This window comes from Oryctolagus cuniculus, chromosome 6, assembly GCF_964237555.1.
Source record: "Oryctolagus cuniculus chromosome 6, mOryCun1.1, whole genome shotgun sequence".
Classification (NCBI taxonomy): Eukaryota; Metazoa; Chordata; class Mammalia; order Lagomorpha; family Leporidae; genus Oryctolagus; species Oryctolagus cuniculus.
Window position 1 is genome coordinate 153,234,689 of NC_091437.1, and position 26,960 is coordinate 153,261,648.

Below are 26,960 nucleotides of genomic sequence, written 5' to 3' on the forward strand. Positions count from 1 at the left end.
TGTTAATTGTCAAACTAACAACAAGAGTCATTGTGCATTAACTTCCCATGCAGGACCACTGTCCTCAGAGTTGTATTATAATTATGTCTATATGTTTGTGTTATAATTATGCTCCCAAAAGATGTATCATTCTTGGTTGCTTTGTTAAAGTTAATTAAGTTTCTACAAAAAAAAAAAAGAAGAAGAAGAAATAGAAGTGAAATAAAAGATGCAATGACTTTGAACAGCCCTTGTCTCGACTATTGAGGAACATTGTTTTGTTTTGCTTTGTTTTTTATTTTTCAGTTTTTTAGTTTTTTACCATGCAAATTATTGAACTCTTCACATAGTATAGAGTTGATCTTCTGTGTACAAAGTTAAGTGAAGATGAATCTTAGTGGAGAATGAGACTGGGAATGGGAAAGGGAAGAGGAGTGGGAAAGTGGGTGGAAGGGCAAGTATGGTAGGAAGAATCACTATATTCTTAAACTTGTGCTTATGAAATGCATGAAGTCTGCATTTCTTAAATAACAGGTTTCTGGGGGAGAAAGGGGAAATAAATAAATAAGGTAGAACATGGCATGACATTTACCAAGTTTAACCAAAATACATGTCAATTTGTGTTACCTACAGCTCACATGAATTATTTAACACTCACTTTGGTTTCTTTTCTGTGTGTTTTTATTTGTTTGGTTTTCTTTGTTTTGTGTTTCCTCAAAGTGAATACATTGAAGAGAACAAATTCTTAGGTCCTTGTTATTCCAGGCATATATGATTTTGTCCTAATATTTGGATAAAAACTCTATCTCATTTTACTACCCAGGTATTTGGGGTATCCTCTTAACTAGGAATTAAGACTATATTCTTACTTGAAGTCACAAAGACGCAGCTGGGTAAGAACTGGAGTCTCACATTCTACATCCATAGTATCTGCCGCCTTTTGTACTTCTGGAAAGAAATGAACAATAAATTATAATAGAAAAATCAACTTATTTCATTTTTTAAAAAGATGAGATGACTTAAATCCATTTTTCCTCAGCCCATGAGAGTAATTTTCCAAGATTTATTAATGTGCATCTTCACATCCTTAGCAAGCTTAATTGCTAATTAATTAAAAGATGATTGGATAAACAATAGATTGTACTACAAAATGAAGATAGCAAAATTTGCTGTCATGGTGCCTAATGAACATTATTTATCCTATTGCCCTACCAGCCTTTCAGCCCCTTAATGCTTAAAGTAAAGAAGCCCAAGAGCCATTTCCTGAAAATTAGACTTAAATTAGATTAACATTAAAGGACTTCAGGGTCACACTATGTTGAGGGCCAGTCGCAGACAATCATAATTTAATTAAACCAGAGTAGGAAAAAAAATCACACTAAAAGAAGCAGCTTGGAATAATGAAAAATGCCTTGGAGATTATCAGTTCAGTTGCAAGTAAAAATTACCTGAAAAATAACCATGACCCAAACAAAATAAAAGTTTAATTTTGTAACTTGTCTGTCACTGAGAGGTAGATAGTTGAAGACATACAGTACTCCTCTCTAAGGATATTTCTGCACCTATTTAACTTCTATCTTATTTTTCATCCATGTAGTAGCCTTCTATTCTCATGATCAGCTGACAGATTAACAAAAATACCAAGACATCAGCCTTCACATCCACATTTAAACCAGCAGAATAAATGCATTAAAAACAAACAAACCACCTATACCAAATCTCTATTAAAAGTATTTGGAAGTTGCCACACAGAACTGTACCTCTTAGCCAGAATTTAGTCACCTGACAACATATAGCTTTAAGGGAGGTTAGAAACTGTAGTCGTCGTAAAAAAAATTCACTCAAAATGGATCAAAGATCTAAATCGATGACCTGATACCATCAAATTATTAGAGAACATTGGGAAAACCCTTCAAGAGATTGGCATAGGCAAAGAGTTCTTGGAAAAGACTCCAGAGGCAAAGACAATCAAAGCCAAAACTGACAAATAGGATTACATCAAATTCAGAAGCTTCTGCACTGCAAAAGACACTCAGCAAAGTGAAGAGGAAACTGACAGAATGGGAGAAATTATTTGCAAACTATGCAACTAATAAAGGATTAATATCCAAAAATATATAAAGAGATCAAGAAACTCAACAACAACAAAACAAAAAACTCAGTTAAGAAATGGGCAAGGGCTGGTACAGTGGTGAAGTGATTAAAGCCACCACCTGCAGTACCGGCATCCCATATGGGCATCAGTTCAAGTCCTGGCTGCTCCACTTCTGATCCAGCTCTCTGCTATGGCCTGGGAAAGCTATAGAGGATTGCCCAAGTCTTTGGGCTCCTATACCCTCATGGGAGACCCAGAATAAGCTCCTGGCTCCTGGCTTCAGTTCAGCACAGTTCCAGCCATTGTGGCCATCTGGGAAGTCAATCAGTAGATGGAAGACCTCTCTCTCTCTCTCTTTCTCTCTCTGCCTCTGCCTCTCTGTAACTCTGACTTTCAAATAAATAAATAAATATTTTTTAAAAAAAATGCTAAAAAAAGAAATGGGCAAACAACTCGAACAGGGATTTTTCAAGAGAGAAAATCCAAATGGCCAACAGACACACAAAAAAATGCTCAGGATCACTAGCCATTGGGAAATGCAAATCAAAGTCACAATGAGGTTTCACCTCACCACGGTTAGAATGGCTTTCATACAGAAATCAACAAACAACAAATGCTGGTGAGGATGTAGCGGAAAAGATACCCTAATCCACTGTTGGTGAGAATGTAAACTGGTGCAGCCACTGTGGAAGACAGTATGGAGATACCTCAGAAATCTGAATATAGACCTACTGTATGACCCAGCCATCCCATTCCTGGTAATTTACCCAAGAGAAATGAAATCAGCATATGAGTTATCTGTACCTCCATGTTTCTTACAGCTCAATTCACAATACTGGGAATTTATCCAAAGGAAATGAAATCAGTATATGAAGGAATTATCTGTACTCCCATGTTTATTGCAGCTCAATTCACAATAGCTATGATATGGAATCAACCCAAATGTTCATCAACTGAAGACTGAATAAAGAAATCATGGGCCAGTGCTGGGCTCAATAAGCTAATACTCCACCTGCGGTGCTGGCACCCTGGGTTCTAGTCCCGGTCGGGGCGCCGGATTCTGTCCCGGTTGCCCCTCTTCCAGTCCAGCTCTCTGCTGTGGCCAGGGAGTGCAGTGCAGGATGGCCCAAGTGCTTGGGCCCTGCAACTGCATGGGAGACCAGGAGAAGCACCTGGCTCCTGGCTTCAGATCAGCGCGATGCGCCGGCTGCCGTGTGCTGGCCACAGCGGCCATTGCGGGGTGAACGGCAAAAGGATGACTTTTCTCTCTGTCTCTCTCTCTCACTGTCCACTCTGCCTGTCAAAAAGAAAAGGAAAGGAAAGGAAAGGAAAGGAAAGGAAAGGAAAGGAAAGGAAAGGAAAGGAAAGGAAAGGAAAGGAAAGGAAAGGAAAGGAAAGGAAAGGAAAGGAAAGGAAAGAAATCATGGGGAGGGGCGCACTGAGGCATAGCGGGTAAAGCCACTGCCTGCAGTGCTGGCATCCCATATGGGTGTTCAAGTCCCGGTTGCTCTACTTCTTATCCAGCTCTCTGCTATGGCCTGGGAAAGCAGTAGAAGATGAATGGTCTGTGTTTGAACCAAGGTTCTATTCACATCTAAGAGCCAGAGATATACTGTCTTATGTATCCTGTTCTTTCATGTGTTTTAGCTCCCCTCAGGTCTCCTCTTGTCCTCTCTTCATTTTGCTAAGATTCAGTTTAAATGTAATTTCCTGAAAGAATCCTTTTTATTAACCCAGGCTGGGTTAGATTCCTTTACATTAAATTATCATAAAAATTAGTGTGCAGTACTCTCACAGAGAGATATAACTGGCGCCAGCACCGTGGCTCACTTGGTTAATCCTCTGCCTGTGGCGTCGGCATCCAATATGGGCGCCAGGTTCTAGTCCTGGTTGCTCCTCTTCCAGTCCATCTCTCTGCCGTAGCCTGGAAGTGCAGTGGAGAATGGCCCAAGTGCTTGGGCCCCTGCACCTGCGTGGGAGACCAGGAGGAAGCACCTGGCTCCTGGCTTCAGATCGGTGCAGCGCCGGCCGTAGCAGCCATTTGGGAAGTGAACCAACAGAAGGAAGACCTTTCTCTCTATCTCTGTCTCTCACTGTCTATAACTCTACCTGTCAAAAAAAGAGAAAGATATAACTATACTACAACCTGTTTACATGTCTTTAACATTTAATTATTACCTCCAAACGAAAAATAAAGCCTTCTACATCATCATATTCTGAAAATGTATCAAAATCACAAGCCTTGATTCCTGTTCTCATCCAGAGAATTAGAATATTTGTTTGATGAATGTTGTAGAACACTGTTGGCAATTATATAAAGTTTGATGCATATCTGGTGATTAAATAGCCACAATTAAATCCCCTGACTCATCAAGTGTCTGTTGGCAGGGTCTGGCACATATTAAAAGGGTCCTTAGTGAGTACATGTTCCATCCAACTAAATGGATGGGAAGCTAATATTCATAGGGGCTAATCTTCACTGAGGAGTCAGTGCTTCAGAAAGGATAGTGACAAGTCTGGGAAAGTTGAAACAAGTCATGCAAACTCTATGTGTATGTACATTTGGTTAAAAAAAACATAGAATAAGAGAAACCAAAGCAAAAAATAAATCATCTTTTTACCTACTTGAAGCAGGAAATAGTAACTCCTTTGATACAGCATTATTAGGAAGACAAGAAATATTAAAAGCTGAAAAGCTTAGAGTTCTGTTCCCACTGCTGATAAATATGCCACTTTAAACATGTGTTTTATTTCTCTTGATCAGTGTGTTGTGAGAATACCGATGGTTTTTATTTTTTTTAGCTCTGTGGTACTATTATCAGTTTGGACCAGATAATTCTGTTTGTTGTGCGTTATTTCCTATGCACGTAGGATGTTTGGTAACATTCCTGGCCTCTACTCACTAGACCCCACTAGCACCCATAAATAGAAACACACACACACACATACGCGCGCGCACACACACACACACACACACACACACATTGTGATAAACAAAACTGTCTCTAGACATCTCCAAATGTCCACTAGGATAAAATTGTCCATTCTTTTTGCATTGACAGTCAAGGATCACTGTTGTAAAATAAGAAGGATATAAATTTAAATAAAATCCCTGAATACCACTTGACAGAGACAGCAAAAGCTACAAGTTACAGAATGCAATCTATAGTTATCTCTTGGTTTCCATGGGGGATTTGTTCCAGAATCCCTGTAAACACCAAAATCTGCAGATGCTCAAGTCCCTTGTATAAAATGGTGTAGTGTTTTCAATTAACCTATACTTCCATACAATTTTAAATAATCTATAGATTATTTATAATACCTAAAACAATGTAAATGCTATGTAAATAGTTGTTATATTGTATAGATATGAGAAAATGCTCATATGTGGCCAGTACAGATACAATTATTTTCTGAACATTTTCAATCCACCATTGGTTGAATCCACAAATCTGGAACTCATGGACAATAAGGGTCAACTGATCTTCTAATATTATTACATACTTTCTTTTTCAGTCTCAACTGTTTCTCTAAAAACAAGAATAGCATGTTCCAGAAACAACTTTGAAACAATAAGAATCATTCATAGGAGAAAAGAATATGAATGAGTATATAACAGGAACAAAATCTTTGAGTTTTAACATGAAATTATCTCAAAATGAAATAAAGATCAAGTTGCTTTACTTAAGACAAAGTGTCAAGAAAGGTGGAGAGGGTCCTTGTACTTAGTACTATACTCATTATGACACATCAGGAGTACTGAATTTCAGGTCTGGGAACCTCATTTTAAGAGTACATGGAGCACCAGCACCATGACTCCCTTGGTTAATTCTCTGCCTGCAGTGCTGGCACCCTGGGTTCTAGTCCCTGTTGGGGCACCAGGTACTAATCCCAGTTGCTCCTCTTCCAGTCCAGCTCTCTGCTGTGGCACCGGAGGGCAGTGGAGGATGGCCCAAATACTTGGGTCCCTGCACCCGCATGGGAGACTGGGAGGAGGTACCCAGCTCCTGGCTTCGGATCTGCATAGCACCAGCTGTATTGGCCATTAGGGTAGTGAACTAACGGAGGGAAGACCTTTCTCTCTGTCTGTCTCTCACTGTCTGTAATTCTCTCTCTATCTCTCTCTCTCTCTCACTGTCGAACTCTGCCTGGCAAAAAAAAGAGTACATGGAGCTAGGGATTCAGCCTGAATAGGAACAAACCAACACACCAGGTTCATGCCAATTCACAGTGATTCAAAAAACATTGCTAAACACCCAATATGTTCCATGAGCTGTGGATGCAGAGTTGCATGGTATGCTAATATTTTCTTCTAGGAGCTAACATTCTGTTGGAGGGAGCTAGTGTTCAAGCAAATAGCATCACAATAGACAAAAAGTCATGCTGAGTACCAGGGCGGTGTGGCATAGCAGAAGTAGGTTACCAAGAGTCAGCTTCTGAGTTGGAAGTGCTATGTTGTACCCCTGTGGAGTTATATATTGGAAAGACAACTTGATAGTAAAACCAAGGATGCATGGAAAGAAAATAAGACAAAAAGTGAAAGAAAGTAAGTGGGGAGCAGTTGCAGCCATCCCCACAAAAGTGATAGGATCAAGAATGAAGACAACGATTATGAAAATGGGAGGGAGGGATGCTTTGAGAACTAAGTAGATGGTGGAGAATCACAAATATTTGGTGATTGGATAAATACGGCAGGGGTCAGGAAAGAAAGACACCAATGGTGACCCGGCTTAAAAGGTTAAAAAAAAGTTGAGGAGCAAGCAGAGTTTGACTTGGGAAAGAAGAAATCCAGGAGCAAGGCTTTTGTGCACCATATCAAGGAACTGATCACATGAAACAAAAGGGTTGAGCTTGTTTTGTGTGGTCCCAAATGTAAAACCTAGAAAAGGGAGCAGATTTGCAGAAAAATGTTACCTGAATGGCAGGAAGAATGTTGTGAGATTCACTACTATTCAAACACTAAAACAATATTTCTGCAGAAAATAATAAGTTCATGAAGACAGTGACTAAGAAGATACTAAACAGCTACTATAGAGAAAATCCATGGAGTTTTGGCTTCTTGCCCCTAACTTGCTTCTTCTGGTGATATCCTGATTGTCCTTCTGAGAACCAATCTGTCTCCCTGTCTGTCCCTTGATTCAGAGAAAAATGGTTCTACCCTCCTGCTTCAACCTGCACAATTAAGTCTGAGGATGGTCCCAAATAAGCATGTAATTCAAGCTAAAGCAATAAGGTTTATCATCAGAATTTTAGCAGAAACCATTAGAAAGGGTTTTCAATCTGTGTGTGGAGCAGTTAAATGTGGCAGACACAAATGGGGAAGGGGAAGGGGGAGGGGAGGAGGGAAGCAGAGAGAGAGAGAGAGTGAGAACGAGAACGAGAGCAAGAGCGAGAGCGAGAGCGAGAGAGAGAGAGAGAGACTGGCCCAAGGACATTGTCAAGAGAGCCTTTGGCTAAGGTGGGTGAGTGTGCAGCAGGTAGTATGTGGCCTTGCAGTACTTGGCCTTGTATCATAGTGAGTAAAGCCACTGCCTGTGATGTAAGCATCCCAGCATCCCATATGGGCATTGGTTCATGTCCCAGCTGCTCAGCTTGTAATGCAGCTCCCTGCTAATGGCCTGGGAATAGAGGCAGAAGATGGCCCAAGTGTTTGGGTCCCTGCCACCTGCATGGGAGTCCCACATACAGCTCCTGGCTCCTGGCTTCAGACTGGCCCAGTGTTGGCCATTGCAGTCATCTGGGGAGTAAACCAGAAGATTAAAAATCTCTCCCTCTCTCTCTCTCCTCCCCTCTTCCCCTGTAGCTCTGCCTTTCAAATAAATAAATAAATCTAAATCTTAAAAAAAAAAGTCCTTGTGATTAAAAAAGAGAGATAGCCCTTGGATATAGTTATTCTTCATACTGATTACACTCCAGTATTTCACCATTATATGAGATATTTTTCTTTAGCCAACCAATTTGTGATAAGTTCATTATCATTTTCTGTCAATGAAATTCTTACTGTGAACCTTGCATAGTGAATTCAAGCATAGAGTTAGAAGTGACTCCCAGACAATAGATTACTGTCAATGAAACTTCAAAATCGATGTTTTTTAATAAAGATTTATTTATATACTTGAAAGGCAGAGATACAGAGAGGTAGAGGCAGAGAGAGAGAGAGAGAGAGAGAGAGAGAGAGAGAGGTCTTCCATCCGATGGTTCACTCCCCAGATAGCTGCAATGGCTGGAAATGCGCCAATCTGAAGCCAGGAACCAGAGGTTCTTCTGGGTTTCCCACGTGGGTACAGGGGCCCAAGGACTTGGGCCATCTTCTTCTGCCCTCCCAGTCCATAGCAGAGAGCTGAATAAGAAGTGGAGCATCTGGGACTCAAACCGACACCCATATGGGATGCCAGAACTGCAGGCAGTGGATTTTACCCACCATGCCACAGCACTAGCCCCAAAACCAATATGTTTTGAAAACAACTTGACATATTTAGACTTTAGAAATTCAAAAATCCTAATAAAATTTTAAAAATCAAAGAGTATATGACACTATAAAGATTAAAATAAACTTGCAAAGTAGTAATAAAAACACCTTTCATTGTTATATTACTTAGAGAATTTATTAAGTACCATCAAAGAGGGGTACATTTCTTTACAGATTCTGGTGACTATTTTTAAAAATTTGGGGGCATGCATTGTGATACAGTTGGGTAAGATACGGCATGAGACATCCACATCCCACATAAGACTGCCAGTTTGAGACCAAACTACTCCACACTTCAGATCCAGCTTCCTTCTAAAACACCTGGGAGGCAGTAGATGACGACTCAAGCTCTTGAGCCCTGCACTCACATGGAAAATCTCAATAGAGTGTCCTGGCTTCAACTTAACACAGCCCCAGCTGTTGCAGGCATTTAGGGAATGATGCAGTAGATAGAACATCTCTCTGTGTCACTCTGCATTTCAAATAAGCATGTCTTCCAAAATTATGGTACTTCCTTTCAGCAATATACTAAGAAAGAAAGAAAAAGGCAATAGAAATTTCTAAACCTAGAACAAATAAAATCAGGAAAAAGCACAAAACAGAAAAAAACATACCAAAAAAACCTCACCAAGTTTTAATTCTAAATACTTTGGACTATGCAAGCACCACAAACATTCTGGGTTGGCTCCTCCTCACTTATGGTGCCTTTTAATGCTTTTCAGTGCCTTCCCTAGGCCCAGTGGCATACTAAGTAGAATTCAAGCCTTATTCATTATACCACTGGATCATTCCTTTATTAGGGGGATATAATCTCATTACAAGCTCTAGCAGTCATCCAGATTACAATCTTAATTACCAGGATAGGTAAAAGTGTAATAATATATGTTTGTCCTTTTTTAATGACATAATTAAAGAAGAGCAAAGTGTTTTCTGTAAGCAAGCCTACTTGGCCTCAGGCTATGCAGATTTCCCCTTTTAAAAGTGGGTGTCTATGAGGAAGCTATACAATATTTTAAAGGTTCTCTTACATTTTAGGAAATACATGAAGTGTTTCACCCTTTATCCTCCCAACATATCTCCTTCTGTACTTCTCTTCAACTGAGTCCATGTAACTGATGTTAAGAGAATCAACTCTGGGAACAGAAGATCTGAGCTCACATGCTGAGGTTTCATCACCTCCCACCACTACTGACTTTGAGTAAATTAGTTTACGATTCAGGGACTCTTTCTCATCCATGACATAGGACTGCAAATACTTACTGCACATGTATATGAGAACCAATTTCATTAATGCAAGTTTTCTAAAACTAGGTTATTTTATTATTTTTGAAAAATGAATGCTTACTGACTGCCTGCTCTGAGTGATAGTGCGCTGAGGCTATGCCTATTATTTGTTCTTCACAATTGAGAATTGGAACGGATATTAAGCACTCTCCATTACCAGGCACATCCCTTTGAGTTAAATAGCATCTTCTCCCAGTCTCCTCTTTAATGGTAGTGTCAAACTGCCATGGCAGAATGGATTTTTGGCATGTAACCAGGAGAGGTGTAGCTAAGAATGGAGTCTTTCTTTAGAGCTTTCGACAGAAAGGTATTAGCAGATAAAGATGAGGGTCAGAGAGGGAATTGCACATGAGCCGGTGGTGGGAATTTGATCAAGATGGAGGGATTAATGTTCTGTGGAGGGTATGAAGGTGAGAACGAGGAGCTGGAAATAGCTTAGGAACAGTGAGTCAGTGGATACACAAAAAAAGAAGCCAAGATTTTAAGCCAAATAATCAAGCTTATGATCAAACTGATAATTCACTGATTCAAGTTATATGAAAGAATACACTGTACTTAGAGTGTAGGGCCAAGAAATGTGGATAGTTGTGGCTAATCACAAACATGATTCTTCCTCATATGACTAGCAGGTGCAGTAGTGACATAATCGTCCACACTCTCTTTGGGCCATTTTCCTCATTAGTTCACCCCACTAGCTCCATCTATAATAAGGGGCATGTATTTGCTTATTAGGTAGTTTTTTTTTAGAACTCAACACCTTCCTAAAAGATTTGAAGATGCTAACAGGAAACATACAAAATGAAATGTTAAGTAAAGTTATGGAACCATGAGTAGGTAAAATATGAATCAGTAAGATAAGGAGTTACAGGTAGTGAAAGAATTAGTAGACTTGGGAGAAAAATAGAGTACAAATAACAGTCACAAAGTCCAACTTATTTGCTATAATTAAGCTAAGATTACAGAATTCCTGAGAGCTAAAAATTAAGAGAAAACATAGCTATTGTCTACACTTTTTTATGCACAAGACAATGAAAGACAGAAGTTTTCCTTGAACATATGCAAAGGAAATTTTTCCTGAGAAGCTTACAATAAAAGATTCACTGATGGAAAGATAATGTTCAATAGCATCCCTCAATCGAGCAAAGAAAAAGCTGATTTGTAAGCTTGTTTCCTTCAAGGAATCTCCAGTGGAAGCAAAGAAGTCAATACTGAAGGGAAGAGTAAGGAAACTACCTCCAGTTCCCACACAACCAAGATAGAAGGACTGATTCTTTTCCATCCCAATTTGTGGAGCCCCTCACCCCTTCCAAGAGCTCTCCATGGTCCTGATCCTGGCCTTTCATCAATCCTATCTTTATTATCCGGGTTTGATTCACAAATGTATGTCTTCATCTCACTTGCTGTAACCCACATATATTAGCCCTCATTTTTTCCATTTTGAAGATAGGTGAAATTGTTCAACGACTAGCTATCTGCTTGACATGAGGTTAAAAAAAAAAAGAACTGAGCCTACTATAGATGTTCAGAAAGTGCCAGATCTCATCCTTATGTATTCACTTAGTGCTATTCTTAAATTCATTAGTGTAGCCTGTTCTTATGCTCTAAAATATTCAATCCTTTATGCTTACTACCTGACTAAAAACATAGCATAATACTAATAGTAATAATACTTATAAAGTACTTAAGTGTCAAACAAATGTAATTTCATTGAATTCTTAATATAACCCTCAAAGGAACTATTATTATCATTTCCATTTCACAGATATGAAGACTGAGACATAGAGATTAAATAATTTGTTCAAGATTATGTAGATTGTTGTAGAACTTGGATCATACTAGTATGTCCCAAAGGAACGAATAAGCAAGTAAGTGAAAAACAAAAGAATGGCACTTAGTAGGAAGCATGTTCACTAATGTGAAGAAATTGAGGGACCAGCTCTATGGTATAGTAGGTTAAGCTTCTGCCTGTGTTGCCAGCATCCCATATGAATGACAGTTCTAGTCCTGGCTGCTCCTCTTCTAATCCAACTCTCTGCTATGGCCTGGGAGAGCACTGGAGAATGGCCCCTGCACCCACATGAGAGTCCTGGAGGGAACTCCTGATTCCTGGCTTTGGATCAGCCCAGCTCCAGCCATTATGGCCTTTTGGGTAGTTAACCAGCAGATGGAAGACCTTTCTCTCTGTCTCTTCCTCTCTTTGTACCTCTAAATTTCAAATAAATAAGTAAAATCTTTAAAAAAGAAATTGAGTATTCATTAAATGCCTACTATGTGTCAGGAATTATGCTACATTCCTTAAACATAGCATTTATCAATCTTTCCCAATTTTTAGAGGGAAACATTTTTAATCTCTGTGAAAAGTCTACAATTTATGTGGTAGTTAACAGTAAGAGGACTAATGAACACTAGATTCACTGAAACACCATGATTCTAAGCTTTGGAATCTTTTTGGGTTATTAAACCTTTGGATGTTGAGGGCCCTTGGAAGAGAAGGAAAAGGTCCATAGTTATCATGACTTTCTGAAGATCCCTTTCCTCACAGGGAACTTTGAATGACTGCACACACCTTGGTACCACAATTATATGTGATTTCAATTTCTATATTTTTACCTACTTGTCCTTGTTCTTTACCCCTTCTTACTGTATTATTCAGAGTCAATGCATGGGTGACCATGTGAACAGTCAGAATTCGCTACAGCCCCCATCAAAGGATTAGGACAATTTAATAAACATGAAGGAAATTTTTTATATGTCAAGAACTGAGTTTGATGTGGGAAATAACAAGCTGGAAAGACAAGTATGGTCTTAGCCTTCAGGAAACTTACAGTCTAGCCATGAAGACAATCAAATGTGTACAAATATGTACAAGCAACCGCTCAAAGCACTACCATTGGTAAAGCATTAGGAGAAGTGGGGCCAATGGACACAAATGCCACATCAGGAGAAAATGCCTGATTATAGATGACATCACTCAGGAACACAGCAAATACGATCAAGTTCCTCTGCCATTTTTAGACTGAAGAAGGCTCTTCTCTGGGGAAGATTGTGAGATCCCACCTTCCAAAGGGTGAAGTGCAACAGGGCTGCTACAAATGGCCACACCAGCTTACAGCGCACAGCTCCAGAGACATCTGTGCACATGGATTCCAAGGCCCTGCAGGCAAGAGAACATCAGATGTGTGTTGAGTTAGTGACATGGGAGATCAGAGATTCTGGAATAAGTCACAGAGAGAGGAGGATTCAGCTCCATCAAAGAACCTGTATGATGGTCATGTACAAGGATTTTAGGACATACCAAGATATTCTGAACATTTAAAAAGTTGCTGTTCTAAGATACTTGTATGTATTTTAGCCTAGAATTTGCATTCATGTATCTAAGTATAGATATTTTCATTTAATATTCTTAGCAACACTGTAAGGTAAATTCTATTTTCTCCTTTTCATTGATGAGAAAACTGTTACTTAAGCTGCCCAAAGGCCACATAGCAAGGAATAGGTCAGTATTGAAAACAAGGTGGCTTCCTCCAGAGACTATGCAAGCCAGTGCCTTGAGAAGGGAAAGATGATTAATTCCCAAGGATCTAGAGGATCCAGCAGAGTAGGGCTAACAGAGGTACCCACCCTTAATTTAGGGTACATTTTTATGGCCCTTAACTCACAGTCAGCACCTCAGAAATAGTACAGCAAAAATCTAATTCTAAACCCACCAGTACCCTGAAGCCAGCACTATTGTTACAGTGGCCCCATATTTCTAGAAATAACTGGAATAATTATGTCTCACTGAATGCTCCTGAGGAAGAGCTGGATGGGGGCAGCTGAGAGCCTGCAAGAGCTTCAGGCAGCTCTGAGACAGCACTTCTGAAGTGGAGCTAATGTGAATCTAGTCCTGGTCATCAGTCCCAGAAATCAAATTTGTGACAAAAGCATCCAACCTGCATTAACCTTTTATGTTTCCAAATTGTAGCCTTAATCTCTTTCTATCAACTTATAATTGCACAGAGACCCCACAAACATATCATTAGTCCTCTTGGAGGCCCTGAGGCAAATCATCTGTGTGCTCTCTGATAGAGCGAGTGCCCTGTTATGTGGGGAAAGAAAGGAAACTTTCCTAATCATAGAGCTGTGAAAATGCCCCAGATCTTGCATACTGCACTTTGAAGACACATTATTCCCTTCAAAGAAAACGTTTCCCTTCTGCAGTGTATAGGAGAAAGGGGAAAACCAAGGTGTACTGCTGAACCATTGTGTATGTAAGTTTCTCATTCATTCATTTGTTCAACCAATGGGCACTTGTTACATGCTGAACCTTACACTGGGGGCTGAGAAGTCAATAGGAGTGCTATTGTTTGGATGTAGTTTTCCCCCAACATGTTCATTTATTATAGAATTGGACCACACTTTGTAAAGATGGCGTAAAAACCCTAAGAGGTGAGATCAAGTGGGAGGGCCATGGGTTGTTGGGGATGCTGCCTTCACAGGGGTTGAGGCAGTTCTTGTGGACACCTGAATTTTGGTGTCATCCTCCAGGAGGGACTCACTAGAGCCCAACCAATGGGGCTGCCCAATCTTGAAATCTCAGCCTCCAAACCAGTGAGCTAAATAAACATCCTTTATTTATAAGGTCACTCAGCTTCAGGCATTTCATTAATGGCAACAAAAGTAAGCTAAATATAGTGAGTGTGCAAAGTGAAGCTTCTGGTCTTTATACCTTGTGGTTTCCACATTGACTACACATCTCAGCAGCCTGAGAGGCCTTTTAAAAGATCCATTAGCGCTGGCGCCGTGGCTCAATAGGCTAATCCTTCACCTTGCGGCGCCGGCACACCGGGTTCTAGTCCCGGTTGGGGCGCCGGATTCTGTCCCGGTTGCCCCTCTTCCAGGCCAGCTCTCTGCTATGGCCAGGGAGTGCAGTGGAGGATGGCCCAGGTGCTTGGGCCCTGCACCCCATGGGAGACCAGGAAAAGCACCTGGATCCTGGCTCCTGCCATCGGATCAGCGCGGTTCGCTGGCTGCAGCGGCGGCCATTGGAGGGTGAACCAACGGCAAAGGAAGACCTTTCTCTCTCTGTCTCTCTCTCTCACTGTCCACTCTGCCTGTCAAAAAAAAAAAAAAAGATCCATTAGCAGTAGCCCCATCACAGAAAAATTTGTGAAGAAGGAACTCCAGGGTTTATTTAATTTCCCCAGATGATTCTGATACCTACATAGGATTGAGAAACACTGGTCTAGAGATAATGAATTACCATCTTCTCTCTGAACCTTGGCATAGCCTTTGTTGGAATATTTCATTATAATTACAGAAGACCCTGAGCAGGAAGATCTTTGTCACTTTGTATGATAGTCAGGTGGACATGATTTGATAGCTTTTCTGAGACATGAATTGAAACTCTTACATGGGAAGATTCTGTGTAGAGGAAAGTCTCGGGTAGTGATTGAGCCTGGGTATCTCGTTTGTATTCATGATTCCATGCCCTTTGAGAAAAGAGTGAACTTCAGTATTTCTATTCACTGTGAATGGCCAAAAAACTGACACTTAATAAACAGATGTAGAAGTAGAGAGTTTTTATTTTATTTATCTGGACCTCTTCTTCCAAGAAATCTCCCCTATCATTTGGTGAATGAATTCCTCTCTCTAATTCCAAGTGGTTTGAGTGGAGCTGCACCAAAGCACTTGGCTCCAGAAGGTGACACCTGCCGAAGGTCAATCAGTGTATGACAATGCAAGTTCCTTCCTTCATGACAGAAGCCACGTCAATCAAATTCTACCTCCAACCTTTGGATGGAACAATCAGTCATCACTTTTGCCAGTGATTGCTAAGCTAGTAGATGGTAAATTAGAGTTGTTGATCTTCTGCACCACCAGCTAGGGAAAGCCTGGCTGAAAATAAGAACAACCCAGAGCCTGATGATCTGGTTTGAAACCTGGTGATCTGGTTTGAAAACCTGGATCCAGATGAGACTTCCTTTTGGCATTCTCATTGCTAGTAATTATTGCTAATAATTATTATTGCTAATAATTGACCATTTTTGGTTTAAGGCCATTTCAATCAGGTTGACTTTACCTCTCACAGTGAACAACTAAAGAATATTCACTAATAAATTGATAAATGAATGAACTCTCAGCTCCCTTCTCTTCAAGTCAGAAAAACTTAGGAAATAAGCATGGCTCCCTCTTTCTTATCCCCTTGAGTCAATGAGAAGGACTATAAGGGCTTAGCAACAACTGAAAGCACTACCATGTTTCTCACATGCAACTTTTTCCAGAATGCTCCCCACTGAATATTAAATTTTTCCATGTTCAAGAAAGTTCAATTGTTTAAAAATATCTTTTGTGCAAAATTTCTCAAGCCTTTTACTGTCGGTGAGAACTGCAAATCTCTCATAAGAACTAAGTGTACTGAATTTCCCAACTTATTTAGGCACAGGAATTTTTTTTTGTCCTGCATCTCCTGGGACCAGAGTTTTGGAGGAAATGTCATTCTAGCTGCAACTTAAAGAATGTTCTTCCCTCTGCTTGGAATACTCTTCCCACACCCTCACCCCAAAGCCTGCCCAATTCCTAGTCAATTATCATACTCCAGCTTAAATAATATTTTATTCAAAAAGTCTATACCACCACCCTCCCCTAACCTCAAATACAGTTGTTAACACATATCACTTGCTCCTTTCAACTCTATAGTTATTTTATAGTATGTAACACCAAGACAATCATCTGTGCATTTCCCACTTAGAATATGTGGAGTGGAGGACAATCTAAAATGTGATCCTGACCTACTGACATTCTGCTTTTGTGTAGCCACTTCCCACGTGGATTCATGACTGGTCTTCCAAGACCAACAAAATACAGCAGAAGTGAAGATATTTGATTATGAAGGTTAAGTCATAAAAGGCACTGTGGTTCTGTCTTGAGTTTACTGATGTCTTGCTCCAGGGAAAGTAGCCACCATGCTATGAAGACACCCAAGTATCCTTACAGAGAAGAGCTAAGGACCCTGGCACTCCAGTGACAGTGACAACTTGGAAAAAAATCTCAACCTCCAATTAAGCCTTCAGAGGAATGCAGCTCTAGCCAGCATCTGAGTGCAATCCAATGACAGACCACAATAAGATCCAGCTGAGCCCTTTCTAAATTTCTGACCCACAGAAACCATGACAGTATCAACTGCTGGGGAGCCAGAAAAATGAGCCGTTTACTATTGGACTATACTGCCTCTCTCTCACACACACACAAACACACATACACGTGTGCACACACAAAACAAGGACCTAAATACAGTACCTGAACCATAATGGCACTCATTATATATGAATGGATAAACAAGAAAGCCAGGAGTAAAGTAAATTATACATACATATATATATACATCCATATACACAAACACATGTACCTATATATAAAAATATATGTTATTATAAATATATATAGCTATAATGAGCTGCTTGCTAATTTGAGTTATGAAATGAGAGGAAAAGCATTCCTTATAAGACATTTGATACTTAACACACACACACATATATATATATACACAAATATAGAGTATACTTGTTTTATTTCACTTACAACAGGTACATAAAGATTATACATATTTATGGGGTACAGTGCGCAGTTTCAATATTTGTATACAATGTATGATGACCAAGTTAGGATAATTAGCATGTCTATACCTCAAAAGATCTACATTTCATTGTGGAAGCAGTTTTCAAATCCACTCTTCTATTTCTGTATAGAAATATACAGTATGCTATTGTTAAATATAGTTACTCTACTGGGCAATGGAAAACTAGAATTTATTTCTATTAACCATAACTTTTAACTTTGCATCCATTGACCAACCTCTCCTGATCCCTCCCTCCCCGACTACCCTTCCCAGTTCTAGTAAGCACTGTACTACTTCCTACTTCTATGAGATCAAGTTTTTTAAATTCCACACTTGAGTGAGATCTTGCTATTATAAGACTCTAAAAAAATCAAATTATCTCCCATTGACTACAGCTCCAAACTGAGATGTCCAGGAAACATGGCTTTGGCATTATACCTGTGTGATTTTAGTCAAGTGACATTCCTCTTTGAGCCTCAGCTTTCTTTGCTAGAAAACACACAAGTTGGACTGAGGTATTTTCAGAGGCTGTTTCTGCTCTGACAAGCTTAGTAAAGGCCTTGCACCAACTCAGCAGGGTGGGAATGGAAATCAAGTTGGGGACCACAGTCTTTCTGAGGCAGAGCCAAAAGGGAGGGAATCCCAGGTCACCTGCTGAAGTCCTGCCTCCTCTGCTGTTCTTTCCATTGTTTCTAGCTTTGGGCTGGGCAGATTTTAATGGGTTGTATTGTCTGCAAGAAATGGCAGAAGCTCCATCATTTCCAAATCTCTGGGATACACCACACTTCCAGGAGAGTTTTGGTGAAGGTGGTGGTCTTTGATTATGGAGGTGGTGCAAATGCTATCATTAACAGCCTTTGCAGCCCTCAGACTCTAATGTTAGTCCTCAAAGAACAGCTCCTGCCAACAGTCTCACATAGGTAACTCTTAACAGATACAACAGCTGCTTTCTAAGAACACAGTGTAGCTTTTAGGCAGTCTGCCTAGAAATTCTTTTCCACTGAATTCCTGGAAGAGGCTGCTTGATTTTATCCACACCCAGTACTCGGGGAGAGCAGGCCAGAAAGCCGAGAACAGTCACACACTGCACCTGAGAAAATTGCATCTGCACAATCCAGGCTTATTGATAGTGGAATGCAATGTTCTATAAGGACTTTGTAAGGGTGGGTTAGGGAAAGAGATATTAATGCTGACTTACTATTGTGCTGGGGATTAAGGTGGGTATTGAAATTGGGAATATAATGTCTACTGAGTACTTGTCACATGTCAGGCACATTATTCTGTATTTCATTTCATTCTTATTAGAGTTCTGAAAGGTATATTAAAACCATTTAGTAATTCACAGAACATTAGATAGTCTACTCAGGTCTTGTCTTAGTACAAGATCTCCACAATTTCTAGGCTATCTTGCTTCTTGAAAATGTCTTTAAGAATGTGTGTGTGTGTGTGTGTGTGCATAGCACAGAGGAAAGTATAGAAAAATAAATACATATTAGGATAGGAATTGGCAATCATGGTCCAAGAGCCAAGTCTGGCCAGATGCTTGATTTTGTAAATAAAGTTTTATTGGCACACTGCCATGGTCATTCATTTATACACTGTCTATGGCTACTTTCACATTATATACTTGAATTGAGTGGTGAGACAGAGACCACATGGTATCCTACTCTCTAAAGATTTGCCAACACTCCTCTTGAAAGTTCTATAAATAGAAGGCAACTACAGACCCCAGCCTAAAAAGATATAATTAATTTTTCTAATTAGTCATGCTTAAATACTGAAAAAATCAAAATTAACCAAACAACAAACATAATTAAATATCAACTTAGAGGATAAATTGGATGAATGTTATTTTTGAATGTTGGAAGTCACTAATAAACTAAAGCCACCATTAAAATGAAAGCAGATTTATGGGTTAAGCGAGCTGAGAAAGTTTACTGTGTAAGGAGCTAATCCCAAACCATCTTCTGAAGGAATAAGTGATATTTTCATTCAAAGGAGCTGTGACTTCTCCATTCTGAGGGGACAGTTGAACCAGTCACTCAAAGGAGAAAGAATGCTGATGACACTGAATACGCAGCAATGCTTTCCCCGTCACCACCAGTCTTCACTAGCACCATCAAAGAATGAAGGTGTTCATCAGGTTCCTTGAGATCCGAGCACAAAGGGACAGAGGATCCCCAGAGAAATTCTGGCGTATATACCGAACGACTGAGTGATCTCTCTAATGCAGTGGAAACGGCAGCTCTGGAAAGGTAAGGAGACTTGCCCAAAGGCACATGGCGGTTAAAGGCAGAAGGTACCATCCTGGTCTCCAAAACCCAGTGAGATCCTGCCCTCATCTGAACATGAGCTGGGATGTCTATAGGCAAACAAGAAATTTCCTCTCACTGGCACTCTCATTCCTGCCCCCAAAGGACAATATTGGCATGGATCATTGTTTCTCAAATCTCAGCAATTTTTGGAACACCACTATAATTTTGACAGATCTGTGTACCACACATACTATCATTGACTTAATATGACTTAATAATTCAGCAACTTTATCTTAAGTGAATTTACTGTACAGAAAAACTACTGTATTAAAATGAGTGAAAAACATGTATCAGTTACCCTACAGAGAAAATACTATACAAATACAGCAATGTTATTAAATTCCATGTAGATAATAGTGCCAAACAGAGCCCTGTTTTTAAGTCCTCTCCTCAATGCCTTTACAAAGAGTAGAGAAAATATAGGAGAGATCTTGAAGAGTCACAACAAACTGAGAATCTCTCTAGAAGGATAGAAAAAGGGTAAAGCCACCGCCTGCAGTGCCAGCATCTCATATGGGTGCCAGTTTGAGCCAGGCTGTTTCACTTCCAATCCAGTTCTCTGCTATGGCCTTGGAAAGAAGTAGAAGATGGCCCAAGTGCTTGGGCCCCTGCACCCACATGGGAGACCAGGAAAAAGCTCCTGGTGTCGGACTGGCTCAGCTCTGGCCATTGTGGCCATTTGGGAAGTGAACCAACTGATGGAAGACCTCTCTTTCTCTCTCTCTCTCTCTCTATCTCTCACTTTTGCTCTTGCTCTCTCTCTTCCTCTGCCTCTCTGTAACTCTGCCTTTCAAATAACAAATAAATAAGTCCTTTGAAAAAAAGAAAAATAATTGAAAAGAGCATAAACTTCTCACAATTTCCTACCACTGGTATTAGTCCGTCCAGACATTTGGAAGCACAGAAAACAAATGAAGAGTCTTCTGTCCTGAGAAATTCAAAGTCAGTCAAAGAATTAGGGGAGGGGTAGAAGATCAGAAAGATTGCCTTTCTAACATGGATTCAGTGCCTCCAGTTTCTTTGTTGCCATCTTGTGCATAGCAAACACTTGAGTAATGTTTGTGAACACCAGTGAGAATAGCATGGTATATCAAACCTTGGCCATTAGATTCAGAACTGAAGTTCAATCTCTATTACCACGAATTTTATGACTTTGTACTGGTTATATACCCTCTCTAAGTCTAGCTTTAATCTATTAAAAAGAATAGGCATAAGAATTAATGATATCTACCATACATAATTAAATACAGGCATACAAAAAATGTCCAGTATATGATGTCATTCAGTAAAATAAGTTTCCTCCCTACATCCCTAGTTTAGTCCATTTTCTGTTACGAAAAGGAAGCACCTACAGCAAGGTAACTTACTGAGAAAACAGGCTCAATTAGGTGAAAGTTCAAACAGCATGGTGCAGTCTCGCCCAAGTCCTCATCACTGCATCACATGGCAGAAGGGATCACGAGAGTGCATGTGAGATGGAGAGATCATGGAAACAGGAAGCCTGAGGCTGAGAAGGGGCCAGGTCCATTCTTACATAACAATCCCCTTGGAACAACCAGCCAAGGTCTCAAGGAAACTATATAAATTAAATTCCTTCCTATGACCCAATCACCATGCACTGCCTCCCAATATCACCACTGTCTCCCAACATCACCACACTGAGGACTGAGCACCTAAGACATGGGAGGGGGGTATCATTCAGACATACCAAACCACAACACCCTTTCTGCCTTCCCAGCCAGAACTGAACTCCCACAGCACTGCCTTTCCTTACCTGTTCTGAACACTGAGCAAATGAGTTTTGTTCTAAATTTTTACATAGTTTAGCTCTTTTTTGTTTGTTTTTTATTTATTTAAGGTATATAAATTTCATGCTCTTCATATATACAGATTTAGGAACACAGTGATACTTCCCACCCTACTTTCTCTCCTGCCCACACTCCCACACTTCCTCCTCCTCTTTTTTGTATTTCCTCCCTTAATTTTTACAATGATCTACTTTCAGCTTACTTTACATTCATAAGATTAAACCTGCACTAAGAGTTCAACAAATAGTAAGAAGGAAAAAAATACTGTTCCTTAACAATAGACACAAGAATTATAAACAATCATTGAATCTCAAAATGTCAATTTCACTCCTACACATTACATTTTTTGGTTACCTATTAGTTACCACAGATCAGGGAAAATATATAGTGTTTGTCTTTTGGTGACTGGCTTATTTCACTAAGTATAATGGTTTCCAATTGCATTCTTTTTGCTTCAATCAACAGGATTTCATTCTTTATTTTACAGCTGAGTAGTATTCCTTGGTGTACATATATCATAATTTCTTTATCATGTAATCAGTTGATGGATATCTAAGTTGATTCCATATCTTAGTTATTGTGAATTGAGCTGCAATAAACATGGGGATACAGATAACTCTTTCATATGTTGATTTCATCTCCCTTGGATAAATTCCCAGGAGTGGGAGGGCTGGGTCAAATGCTAGATCTACATTCAGATTTCTGAGGTATCTCCAGATTTCTGAAGTATGTCCATCCATACCATCTTCCACAGTGGGTGTATAAGTTTACATTCCCACCAACAGTGGATTAGGGTACCTTTTTCCCCACATCCTCACCAGCATTCGTTTTTTGTTGATTTCTGAATGAATCAACAAACCTCAAATGGGGGTAAAATGAAACCTCATTATGGTTTTGACTTGCATTTCCCTGATGGCTAGTAATCCTATGTATTTTTTCATGTGTCTGTTGGCTGTTTGAATTTCCTCTTAAAAAAAAAAAAAAAAAAAAAAAAAAAAAAAAAGCCTGTTCAAGTCCGGAGCCCTTTCTTAACTGGATTCTTTGTTTTGTTGTTGTCAAGTTTCTTGAGCTCTTAGATCCTTTATCAGTTTTATAGTTTGTAAATATCTTCTCCCGTTCTGTCAGCTGTCTTTTCACTTTGCTGAGTGTTTCCTTTGCAGTGCAGAACCTTCTTACTTTCATGTAATCCCATTTGTCTATTTTGGCTTTGGTTGCCTGTGCCTCTGGGGTCTTTTCCAAGAAGTCTTTGCCTATGACAATGTCTTGCAGAGTTTCCCCAATGTTCTCCTTTAGTAATTTGATGGCACCAAGTCACAGATTCAGATCCTTGAGTCATTTTGAGTTGATTTTTGTATAATGTGTAAGGTAGGGGTCTTGCTTCATACTTCTACATGCAGAAATCCAAGTTTCACAGCATCATTTGTTGAAGAGACTGCCCTTTCTCCAAGGATTGATTTTAACTCCTTTGTCAAGGACTAGTTGGTTGTATATGTGTTGGCTGATTTCTGGAGTTTCTATTCTGTTCCACTGGTCTACATGTCTATTTGTGTGCCAGTACCAGGCTGTTTCTATCATGGCCACCCTGTAGTATGTCTTGAAATCTGGTATTATGATGCTACCAGCTGTGTTTTTGTTGTATAAGATTGCTTTAGCCTTTTAGGGTCTCTAGTGTTTCCATATGAATTTTGGCATCATTTTTTCTAGAGATGAGAAAGATGTCATTGGTAATTTGATTGGGATCACATTGAACCTGTAAATTGCTTTCAGTAGTATGGACATTTTGATGATATTAATTCTTCCAATCCATAAACAGGAAGATTTTTCCATTTTTTCTGTCTCCTACTATTTCTTTCTTTAATGTTCTATAATTTTCATCATAGAGATCTTTCATCTTCTAGGTTAAGTGTCCTTTTTCTAAGCAAAGACATTCAGAAATCTCCTGTCAAAAATTCCACAAGAAGCCCACTCATGGGATTATGTTCTTTGATTATAGATTTGGTTTCCCTACCTGCTGCTAACCACCACAGAGTGAACACTCCTCATTCTATGTCTGCTAGCGTCCGTTTGTTTCCTAGTGTCTCTAGCAACCAACCTCCTTAATGAACACAGAGCTGAATGAGGCAACATTCAATTTGCAATGACTTCTTTCCAAAGGGATTAGCTTCTCTACCAGGTCTCATAGAAGGTGAGAAGATCTCTGTTCAGTTTTGCCCTAATTATGACCTATGAAGTGAATGCCCTTCTAATCCACAGGCATGATACTGTGGATAGGGTAAGGAATACTGACTTAGTCTGCATATCATTCACAGAACAACAAAGCACAGTGAGTAGGAGTCTAGATGGTCAGACTAAAGCTCTTTACTTACTTAACCTCTCTGCCTCTGTGACTCAGTTTACTAACCTTTAAAATTGGACTAAAATGGTTTCTACATTGTGCAATTATTGCAAAATTAGTCTCAAGTATATAAAGTGCTTAAGTAAATTAAAGTGTTAAGCATATAAAATGCTTAAAACATAGCCTGACACATAGCAGCCCCTTCATAAATATTAGCTACCATTATTTCTAGGCATGCGATAATCCTTTCTCTTCTTTTTTTTAATATGTATTAATTTGTTTATTTGAAAGGCAAAGTGACAAGAGAGAGGAAGAGAGGATGTAGTGGGGAGAGAGGAGAGAAGAGAGGAAGAGGAAGGGGGAGGAGAGAGAGAGAGAGAGAGAGAGAGAGAGAGAGAGATTGATTTTCCAACTGCTGGTTCACTAATCAAATAATTGTAACAGCTGTAGCTAGCCAGGCAGAAGCCAGAAGCCAGGAACTCCATCCAGGTCTCTCATGTGGATAGCAGGAGCCCAAATATTTGGGGCACCTTCTGTTGTCTTGCCAGGAATATTAGTAGGAAGCTGGATCAGAAGCAGAGTAGCCAAGATTCCAAACTCCAGTAAGGGATGTTGGCTGTGCCACAACACCAACCGTATAAGCATGGAATTCTAAGGGATGAAAGAGAAAATCATTTTTTGTATATTTAACCTAAGTCAAAGAAAGAACCAGGTACTACATGTATTCTATATCACTTACTCCTCAATATCACCTTTAACACTGAAATTTTATTTCCATTGTAGAGATAGTGAAACCAAGACCTAGAAAGATAAAATAATTGGCTCAAGGTCACAGAGTTTGCAAGGGGTTGGGGTAGTTTTTGGACAGAAGAATGTTCAACACCACAAACACTCTTCTTCCTCTCTACAGCTGAGTTTTGTTTCCTTCACATACAAATGGTCCTGCCAAAGACCAAGCCCCTGCTTCCTTGCCCATGATAAGTGTTGGCCCCTGTCTTCCTCACACAGACTGCGCACCTCACCTGACCTAGTCTTCCCTGCCAACACCCATGCCTATCTTTGTTAATCTCTTCCCATAAATCCAACTCCTACAATCTTTCATTACTCTCTGCTGCTCTCCTTTTAACTGGTTCCAATCCCTTAGCATCTGCTTATTAATCAGAGGTCCAATACCAAAGGCAATCTGCTGGGACACTCTGAAACCACACCAGCACTGAGATGAATAACTACTACCTGGTTCTTCACAAAAAAGTTTCTCACTGATTCCCGAAATGGAAAGATACAAACTAGTGGCTAAGGGTGAATCAGAAACCTTCAAGAAGCAGAAAAGAGAGTCACTCAATTAAGCAATGGTAAGAAAAGTAAATAGAGGTAAGATTGCCTACGCAACAGTGTGAAAATGGGACTCAAATCCATGTAACAAAGGTACTGAATAACACGGCGGCAAAATGCAGGTCCTAGGAACGAGTATGAATGGAGATGCACAAGAGGACTAAAATATCCCTCCTGTTGAAGAAATCATCATCTAGATTTGCATTGCTTAACATGGGAGCCACTAACCATATTGATAATTGAGAGTTTGAAATGTGATCAGGAAAAATTGAGATGTTCTGTAAGTGTAAAACACACACCATATTTGTAGATTTAATATGGAAAAGTCATATAAAATATCACACTAATAATTCTTGCCTTCATTACCAGTTGGAACAATATTTTGAATATATTGAGGTAAATAAAATATATTACTAAAATTAATTTCATCATTGCTTTTTTTAACTTTTATTTAATGAATATAAATTTCCAAAGTACAGCTTATGGATTACAATGTCTTCCCCCCCATAACGTCCCTCCAACCCGCAACCCTCCCATTTTCTGCTCCCTCTCCCCTTCCATTCACATCAAGATTCATTTTCAATTATCTTTATATACAGAAGATCAGTTTAGCATATATTAAGTAAAGATTTCAACAGTGTGCACCCACACAGAAACACAAAGTGAAAAATATTGTTTGAGTACTAGTTATAGCATTAAATTACAATGTACAGCACATTAAGGACAGAGATCCTACATTGCTTTTTACTTTTTTAATGAGGCTACTGAAATTAGATATGTTGAACAGCTCTGATCTATTTTACAAAGTAGACATGGAGTAACCATGCTGGACAAGTCAAACAATAGCAAATACTTGACTAAACAATCAGTGCCTATCATTAGGGATGGGACGGCTTCAAATGAAGGAAGTACAGTGATCACTTTTGTGTACAATTCACATCAATTTCAAGACATCCATTTGCTTCCATATTTTTGAAAGCTCCTTGCTTAATATTTCCCTTATGTCAGTCAATATGAGAATATTGGCAACCACTTCTTCAATTTCATATACTCCTACCACCTTCCAGGAGTTGTGAAAGTTCTAGGCACACAAGGAATGATTGCAGAACAATGAATGGCACATAGATTTATCCAGACCCCATGTCGTGTGGGTCATTTTCCACATGGGCTTGGATCCACACTCAGGTGGAAAGGACAGAGGGACAAAGACTTTATCAAATGGATCATTGATTGACTGCTGATCTAAACTGAATTCTTTATGCATAATACCTGAAAGAAGCCTTAAACAACCCTGGAAGAAAGCTATTCTTATCCCATTTTACTGATGAGTAGACTGAGATCCCTGAGAGCTTACATAACTGCCCTAACTTAGCACAGTAAGAGAGCAGTGCTCAGGGCAGAAGTCTGTCTACAATGCCTACATTCTGAGATACCCTTCTTTGTGGCATCTTTGTCAAAAAATGTCAGCTTCTACCATGAGTAGTAATACTAAATTTTGTACAAGCAATTTATGTGAACATTTGAAGAAAGATGTTGTATCCAGTGGGATGCAGTTAACACAATTTTGTTCCCTTCTGCATCCAACTGCCCAAGAGTAGCCCTCTCTTGGAAGTCCAAATCGTGTCTTCTGTTTAGACCTATAACCTAAGACTTGGAAACTAGCCAGTGGAGGAAAGAGGGAAGGAATATTTTCGCAATTGTTGCAAGAACTTTCCAAGAGCTATTCCTGGAGTTGAGAGTGTTGAC

At 39.6% G+C, this 26,960-nt stretch overlaps 1 long non-coding RNA gene across 3 annotated transcripts in view; it reads right to left on the minus strand.

Moving 5' to 3' along the window:
* Positions 1-21,239, minus strand: part of LOC103348131 (uncharacterized) — a 55,702-nt gene extending 34,463 nt beyond the window's left edge. For 2 of the 3 annotated variants that reach the window (XR_011389522.1, XR_007918732.2), the window contains exons 1-2: positions 21,107-21,239; positions 849-927 (exon numbers count right to left, since the gene is read on the minus strand). This is a non-coding gene — a long non-coding RNA (uncharacterized lncRNA). Of the gene's footprint in view, positions 1-848; positions 928-12,884; positions 12,982-21,106 lie in introns of all 3 variants that reach the window. The other variant, XR_011389523.1, reaches the window with a different exon arrangement.
* Positions 21,240-26,960: the final 5,721 nt, after the last annotated feature.